This window comes from Poecilia latipinna, unplaced genomic scaffold (assembly GCF_001443285.1).
Source record: "Poecilia latipinna isolate Pla-1442-1.1 unplaced genomic scaffold, P_latipinna-1.0 Scaffold333, whole genome shotgun sequence".
In the NCBI taxonomy this organism is placed as follows: domain Eukaryota; kingdom Metazoa; phylum Chordata; class Actinopteri; order Cyprinodontiformes; family Poeciliidae; genus Poecilia; species Poecilia latipinna.
Window position 1 is genome coordinate 55,116 of NW_015112949.1, and position 8,474 is coordinate 63,589.

Here is an 8,474-nt window from a genome sequence, read left to right on the forward strand (position 1 = left end):
GTACGTTGTGGGTTCACAAAAAATATAAAAATAAAAAACAAAACAAAAAACTTTAAACTAGGGTGTGTACACTGGAAGGCCTCAGCTCGTAGGATTTCCAAATACCTTTTGGCACCATTGTTTTGGTTTTTTTTTCCCTCGTTTTCCCCTCTTGTGTGTATACAAGCTGCAAGCAGTCACGCAGCTGTTTCCATGGTAATATCTATCTGTGTGAGGAATTCATTAACCCTTTCTCGCAGGAGTTTCCATGCAGAAATCCCACATCGAATACAGATAGGAGCAGAGCGAGGGGATACTACGGCGCTATTTTTTGACAAAATGCAACTATTTCCGAAGAGCTCGCGTATTTTCAGAGCGCGCCGTCGAAAGCGGAGTTTGCGTTGGTGTTGGCAACCATTGTTTCTGTGTCACGAAGGCGACTGTGGGCCGTTGCATCCAGCTCTGACATTTGAATTGAAGAAAAATGGAAGTGAGGGCAATTTGAATAGAAATTAGAGCCTTGCGTGAGCTTGACTCTCGCCTGAATGGAGTGGAAAAAAAGAGAGGGGGGGGGAATGACATGATTCTTTAAGCTATCCTCACAGGGAGAAGAATTCCTGCTGGGTTTGATAAAACATGAATCTAAAGTGCGCAACAAAGGAAAAACCTGGCAGTAGGTACAGTACCTGCTCCCACGTGCAAAGACAAACATGCATTCACGTTAAACAGGTAAAAAAGGCCTAATGCTGACTAAAACACGTTGTCGGATGAGGAGGCATGAGCCACAGACACGCTGCTTTCATATTGATAAACCATTGAGATGATTAACCTGATGCCAGACCTTTACAAACACTTAATTATTCATTTTTGCTTGTGTCAATAAAAGGCCACGAAGGTCTGGTTAAAAATGTGCCACATTCTGTAAATGAAATGCTCTGAGAGTCGCAAAGGGGACGCAGGCGAGGCAGGGGACGGAATTACAGATTCCTATTAGCGTTCGTCCTCCATCAATAGCTGCTTAGCATGAAGCGCCGCACCTCGCCCATGCTAATTTTTGAAGCCGGTGAGTCATGTGACTCCTTGAGATGTGCAGGGGTTGGAGACGAGCGTTTCAGGTCAGTTAGCTGGCTGCCGCCTGCGGGGCGGCAAGACTTCGGCTTCCTCATCTGGAGAAAGAACAGGTGGAGAGGCTGTTGGGTCTCTGAGGAAATGCTGTAATACAAGAACCCCCCCCCACCACCTCCTAGTGAGAATGACTTCACAGTAGACTGCTTGACAACGTAACCTTTGATTAATTTAACTTTTTGTTAGTCTGAGGCCCCCTGAGGGGACTGAAGTCACTGTTAGCTTTATCTTTACAAAAATCAGGTCAGCTGAGATAAGATTTTATCACCTGTTAGTCAGAACTGGCTGTGTTATGCTCGGTTTTGAAGCACTCTTGAGATCAGTCATGTGCAATCAACAGACTGGACGTCCCTTCTGTACCTTTGGTCATCGTGAATAGCTGCTATTCATACAGATTTGAGGTGACGAATTGCCTGACTTCCAGCTAGCTCCTTGTTCCTCCTGCGGTGCCTTGTACTGTGAGAAATTTTGCGTATGTTGCGATTGCAACCAAAAGCTCCGGTGCGTTTTACTTTAAGATGATGTAACTGATGACCAAAGTGAAAATAGTGCATAAATGAGCAGCATCGTGTGGAAGAAGCTGCAGTGGACAGACCGGGCGACGGGGATCGCAGCCACTAGCTAAAATCCACTTAAAACCTCAAAAAACTCTGAGAACTGTCTATTTTAATATCACAAGCAGGAAATACACCTTAATATGCATTTATGTATAAAATGGAAATTGTCTTAGCACTACCACAGATGTACCCTGGTAAAAAACCAGTCCTGGAAATGTGGACTTTGTTAAAGTTTTAAATTTCACCCAGTCGCTAACATTTGCTTGCGATAACAACAACTATCTCCCACTGCGACCAGAAAGGTGCGAGGCGGCTTTTAATGTTAATTCAGTATATTTGGAAGAGTGGTCAACGAGGGACTGGATGGCTTTGTTCACGTCCTCTGCTGCTAGAACTACTAAGACTTCAATTCTAAAAGACAGTGCAAAAAAATCAGGCGCCAATGATAATGAATGGCACTCCTGCATTGGCTGCATTGCAACCCCCAGCAAATATAAGTAAGTAACAAATAAATCCACGACTAGGCTAATTAGTGCAAATAATTTGGTGTCATGTTCCACAGAAGAACCTGCAAACAGGTGAATCCGTGAATACTGAAGCACAAACAGGCAGGGGTTCTCTGTACTTTGGTCCGGTGACTTCAAAAGTAAAATTTTTTTGCTTCATCTGGAGAAAGAAAAGGTGGAGAAGCTGCAAGAGGAAATGCTGTAATACACAAAAAACACCTAATGAGAATGACTTTACAGTAGACTGCTTGACACAGTAAACTATGATTCATTTCACTTTTGTTAGTCAGAGGTCCCAAGTCACAGCGACCTTCATCTTTACAAAAATCTGATCAATGATGCCTATTTAGATTTTATAACCTGTAAGTCAGAATGTGCTTATGTTCTTTTTTTTTTTTTTAAAAAGCATTATGAGATCAGTAATGCACAATTAAGCGTAGTGATGCTGTGAAGCTGGTCAGAAATAATGGGACTTGGTTGATGGAGCCAGGGCAATCCTAGAGAAGAAAGTATTCACTGATTGAGACCGACAGAGGTTCACCTTCCAGAAGGAGCAGCAACCAAAAACATACAACCAGTTACAATAGAGTATTTAGAACGACTTAGTCAAAGTCCAGAGCAAAATCCAACTGGGAATCTATGACAAGACTTGAAAGGTTCTGTTCACAAATGCTCTCCATAGAGTATGAGCTTGACCCTGAGTCAGAGATAGACTTTTTTTTTTTTAAATAACATGAAAAATGTTCAGATTCTCAATGTGCAAAGATGGTAGAGATATAACTAGCTAATATTGTAGCAAAAAAGCAGCTCTGTGCAAAACAAATGGTAGGTTGCGCAACATATTAGCAGTTTATTTGTAAAAAACTACAAAGCTATGTTGTTTTGGTTTATCACATCACAACATCCAAAATTCTTTGAAATTAGCAGCTATAATGAGACGAAATGTAACGGAAACCTGTAGGGATATGAATATTTTTTAAAGACATTGCAGTTCATGTAGTTTTCCACCAGCATCTTTCAAGCTATAAATAATGTTTTGTTGAGCATCGCACAGGATTTCTATCTTGTGTACTATTTAAGACAGACATGCACCCCAGAGCTCTCGCATGCATACACAGGCTCCACACCAGCATTTGAAGCATCGTGGCGCAGTTCAGCCTCAATGGGCAACACACTACACTTTCACCGGGCTTTCTGCCGTAGCATAGCAACAATTGCCTGGCAGCCTGCTTCAAGGTAGTGCTCCAGCGCCGTGTACTTTCAAAGCCTCTGTGCTCATCACTGCAGTCAATAAGCGCCGTGATGCACGCTGAAGTCAAAACTTTCTTTTTTCTCAAAGCTCCAGAGGCGCTCTGTGGAGGCGAGCTCTCAAAGTGCTGCTCTGACCCCGTCTGTGTGATGAAAATGTAAAATATCGCGGTTAAGCAACAGAGATTTACAGCACGGTCATATAAAATGAACATGACCACTGCTTGCATGTAGGCCACATCCTCCAGCTTGACTCAGACGCTTCGGGGCGGCCTAAGTCCTCCTTAATTAGGTCATGACTCATGAGGTCATCTAAATTGTGTTTGACTTGCGTGAATCTGATAGCATCCAGGGAACCTCAACTCACCTGTCCCTCTTGAAGCACTGCGTCTGATAATTGCAAAACCAAAGCTCTTCCAAGTTGAGGCCGAACATTGGAGGGTTTATCAAGACCCTCCCGCCCCCTGCTCACTGCGGGATTGACCAAATATGTTGGACGATTGCTTAAACTGCAACTTAACTCCTTCAGGAGAAGCTTTGATCGCGTCCTCTGAGGGTAAACCGACAAAATCCCATGTCACAGTAATGTCAAACGAACTCTCATTAAGACACATTTTCACTCATGTCACAGAAGAGAGAGAAGATGAAGCATCTTGAGACACTGCTAAACACATCAGTTAAATACATCATCTGCTACTTAGAGCCGATTACGCCCTTTTGACGGATATAAACAGTGGGGGGTGGGGAGGAAGGGGAAAGCCAGTGACTGGAAGGCACCGATGCATTAACCATGTGATACTATTTATATCAGGGGAGCAAAGGGGGGTGACACAGTAACTCGCATGTCTTATGCAACATGTGAACTAAAAGAAAAGGGAACCACATTGCAGGGGCTTATGGATGCCAACAAGTTAAGGAGGGAAAGCTGCAACTGAGAACACTGTTATGAGTAATGGAAGTTGCTTTTGTGGGAGAGGCTGAACATGGCCAGAGATGGGCAGAATTTGGCCCTTGTGCCAATTCTTCTTCTTCTTCTGCTAATTTGGAGCACAGAATATTTAAACCTGCCCGTCTCAACCTTCAGGGTCACCTTTGGCATTCACTTTGCCTCCTGACGCTTGTGTTACTCTGCTGCCAAGGCACAGCTCCCCTCCTCATGCACATTTGAGTTTACACCTCAACACTTCCATATGCACACATACAACTTATTAAAGCATTTGCATTATGCCACTAATGTTGACATTCACAATCCTTTGCAGTTTTTCATAATAAATATTCCTTTTTCTGCACCTTGATCACAAGCACGGTCTCCCGTTTGTGTTATGACCTTGAGCCAGTCGTAATAAATTGGGGGCTTGTCCGGGAGTTGAACCCAGGACCTCTCGCATCGGGACATTTACAACAACCTCAGCTGACCAAAGTAACAATCAAACAATCAAAACATCACCAAACAAAATAATTTGTTATAAATTGTAATAAAGACAATTATAAAATTGGAAGAAAATCCCAAAAAATAATATTATGAAAATAAACAAACAAGACATACTTAATTTCAGCTATAGTGATAAAAAAAAAGTTTAATTAAATACAAATTTCTCCAGTTTTTAAATTTTTATTTAATTTTTTGTTTTAGCTGGTGTTGAAGGCCAGAAAAATAGATGCGCTTTCAATCTGGACTTAAACTGACCTACTGACTGAGAGATCGTAACAAACGGAGGGAGACTGTTTCACAGTCTGGATGCTGCCACAGAGAAATCTCTGTCCCCTCTAATTTCTAACCTGACTCTAGGGACAGGCAATAAAAGCTGGTCAGCTGACCTCAGGGCTGAAAGAGCTCACTTAAGTAAGATGGGCTCAGCCCATTGAGTTTAGACACTAAAAAACAATAAATAAAACCTTAAATTTCACCAGAAAACGAAAAGGAAGCCAGTGAATAGTGTTCATTCAATATAAAAACACTTTGATTAGATTTAGATTTTGTTGACCAACTGATTGACAAAAGGTTATGGTCCTTGTAATGTGAAAACGGTATGGAAACTGACAGATTGGATTGGGATATTACCGTAGTTATGCAGCAGATAATTTAACAGAGAAGAATTAGCAAATATCAGAAATTTTTGTATGTGCATAAGGTCAGCAGTAGGAGTTAATGCTAATAAAGCATGACTAAGAGTTATAAATCATAATACAGACCACATCAAAAGAAAACTGCAAGTAGTACTGATTTTTAAAACAACGTTTAACGTTAAATTCTGAATTTATGATTCAGGCTTTTTCTTGTGAATCATTGAAATGTGAAAATCTAACCAAGGGTGAACTTTAGGGTTCAAGGATGAAGACGTGTGAATGATCCTTATCAAACACCAACACTTGAGTTCTGTGTTAGTTATTTTTTTCATTTTACATTTTACTGTAGCCAATGAATTGTGGATGGCAAAATTTAAAAACTCGTTTTTAGGCACCTTCAATGGTCTGAACAAATAGCAGCGAAGATGCAGAACATTTTTTGTAGAATAATTATCTAATTATGTAATAATGTTTTTCGTTGATTCATAGTATTCAGCCTATGTCCACTGATCATTTAGATATATTTGAAAAATATCTCTTTACAATGGCGGCTTTGTATGACCACTGACTCCATGTGGTGCAACAAGTACCCAACAAGTGTGAAAGTCAGTCTGACTGTGTCGCAGATCATGTTAAGATAATTGTTCACCGCCGGGTCACGGTCAGTCATGGTGTTAGCCTTTGACATAAACTATGTAATTGCAATGGCAGCCTGTTTGAGATCAGCACTGAACGTCACTTATGTGATGGACAGGTCCTGCCTCCCCCCTCAGATAAGGCCAGAATATATATCCATAAATAATCGAGCTCTCTGTGACATTTAAGCAGAGGTGATAAAACTGATATTGAGAAGGAAGACATGCATAGCCACATCCCTTATTGCCGTGCTGCAGCCCAACAAATGATCGCAGAATGAACAATTTCTTCAGTGAAAATGTGGCATGAAAATAAGTGAATTTATATGTATGTAGAATATATTTAGTGAGGATATAAATGTACATGAGAATGTTTGTTACTTTTGTTTTGGAATCGACACTGCAAATACTGGATTGTTTCAAACACATGCAGAATATTTATGTAATAAACTAAGTGGACAGAGCTATGGTCTACTGTTCTACATTAAAGCATGACACAAAAAATACCAGACTCTAAGCTGTCAGTATGGTCATGTTCAGTTACATAACTTTAGCAAAAAGTAACATTTTAACACTGACATAGTTAAATGAGACATGTTTAAACCAAGTATAAATATTGCTGGCAGTGCCACAAAGTGGCCCACCAACTGAGGAAAAATTAGCTGAGGCTCAAATCCAGATGCCTGAATTAAAAAAATTGCTACAAATCAGACAAGAACTGAGCACTGGATTCTGGTTTGGATATATATCAAACTAACTCCAAGGTGACAAAATGTTATTCCCAAATGTCACCTATTAAAACATCCTAAATAACCAGTCCAGTCAGTTCTTCACTAGGTTCTAAAACAAAATACAATCTTACTATTTTACAAATGTTTGTCTATTTCTAAGTGAAGATGTACGATGCTTACTTCACTTGAAAGGTCCAGACTTTACAATAGAGGTATGTAAAGAAGAGGAGGGGCTCAACCCGAGCATGAACCGCCACTGTATCCATACCTACCTGGTTTTCATGACGCATATCTTAAGCATCAACACAGATCATGAGCATTTCTTTTTCTTTTTCTTTCTTTTTTGTTTTTAGCTTAAGTGGTCTGCATCACCACCACTCCTTGTGGGCATGACAGGGATGATTAGAGGGAGCAGAGTGATGATGAAGCAGAATTAGGATTCCCACGACGCGCCACATTTCCTTTACATGCCTTTTTGTAAACGCCCCCCTCCCCCCCCCTCTTTATTGTAACAGCAGCGGCTGCCCGGTTCATCAGCGGATGTCTCCTTTTGTCCCACTGACACGGCGCGGCTCTGACTGCACACCGGGTCTGCTCCTTTAAATGAGCCTTTGCGCAGAGCATCCGAATCACCACAACTGCATCAGCGCTGGGCTGGGTTGCTTAGCAACTGGACAGCACAGAGATCCCTGAAGAAAACCTCCTTCCTCTGCTTAAAACTCAAGTCTGTGTGATTCTCGGGTTGTCGGTGTGCAGCCTGCTGTAAGAGAGTTTCTGGTCCAAACAGACGACCAAAAAAAAAAAAAGAGCGCGTGATAATAACATCAGATCAAACTGAGAGAATCCTGTCTGTATTCCTGTGTCTGAACGCGCGCGTGCTGTATGCTTGTGTGTGGAAGTGGGCGCGTGCCTGCGTGTGAGTGCCGTGCTGTGAGAATGTGGCAAAGTGAAATAAGCGCATGGAAACGCACCGGCGCACACTACGAGCACTTTAATGGCTTTTAGGGAGAGAAAAAAATCCAGCGCATGAACAGCCTGTCGCCAAGGAATTCACCTTAGGTGTCCCCACCTTTCCCCTCCTCGAGCCCTCCTCCCTGTCGGATATTGTTTTAAATTAAACTAAGGAAGCACACAAGGTTTCTCCGTCATGTCATTCTGGACGAACGGAGCATGCTAAGGTGTCCATACGCCATTTATCGGCGGCCAGCGGAGGCAGGAGTACTTTTCGAATGCGTCTCTTCGCTGTGGACGCATGTTTTGGCATTAAAAAAAAAAAAAAAAAAAAGAGGGGGGTGGGGGGAATCCATATTTCTCGGCATGTACTTTTTTCCCTTAATTTCTTCATCAGAGGGGTGATATAGCCTGCTCTGACGTCTGCATCAGATATTACCCAGTGCTATTTCAATGTGCATTTTCCCCACAGTGACTTTGCGCTGATCTACATCATCATCATCATCAGCGGCAGCAGCAGCGGCGGCGGCGGCAGCAACGGGGGGGAAGGAACAAGAAGAAGAAGAAGCAGAAGAAAAAAAAAGGAATGAAGATTTCATTTTTCTTTTCTTTTTGAACCCACCGCTCTCTCCCCCCCCCCCCTCCCCTTCTGCAACCCCACACCCCCCCCCCCAC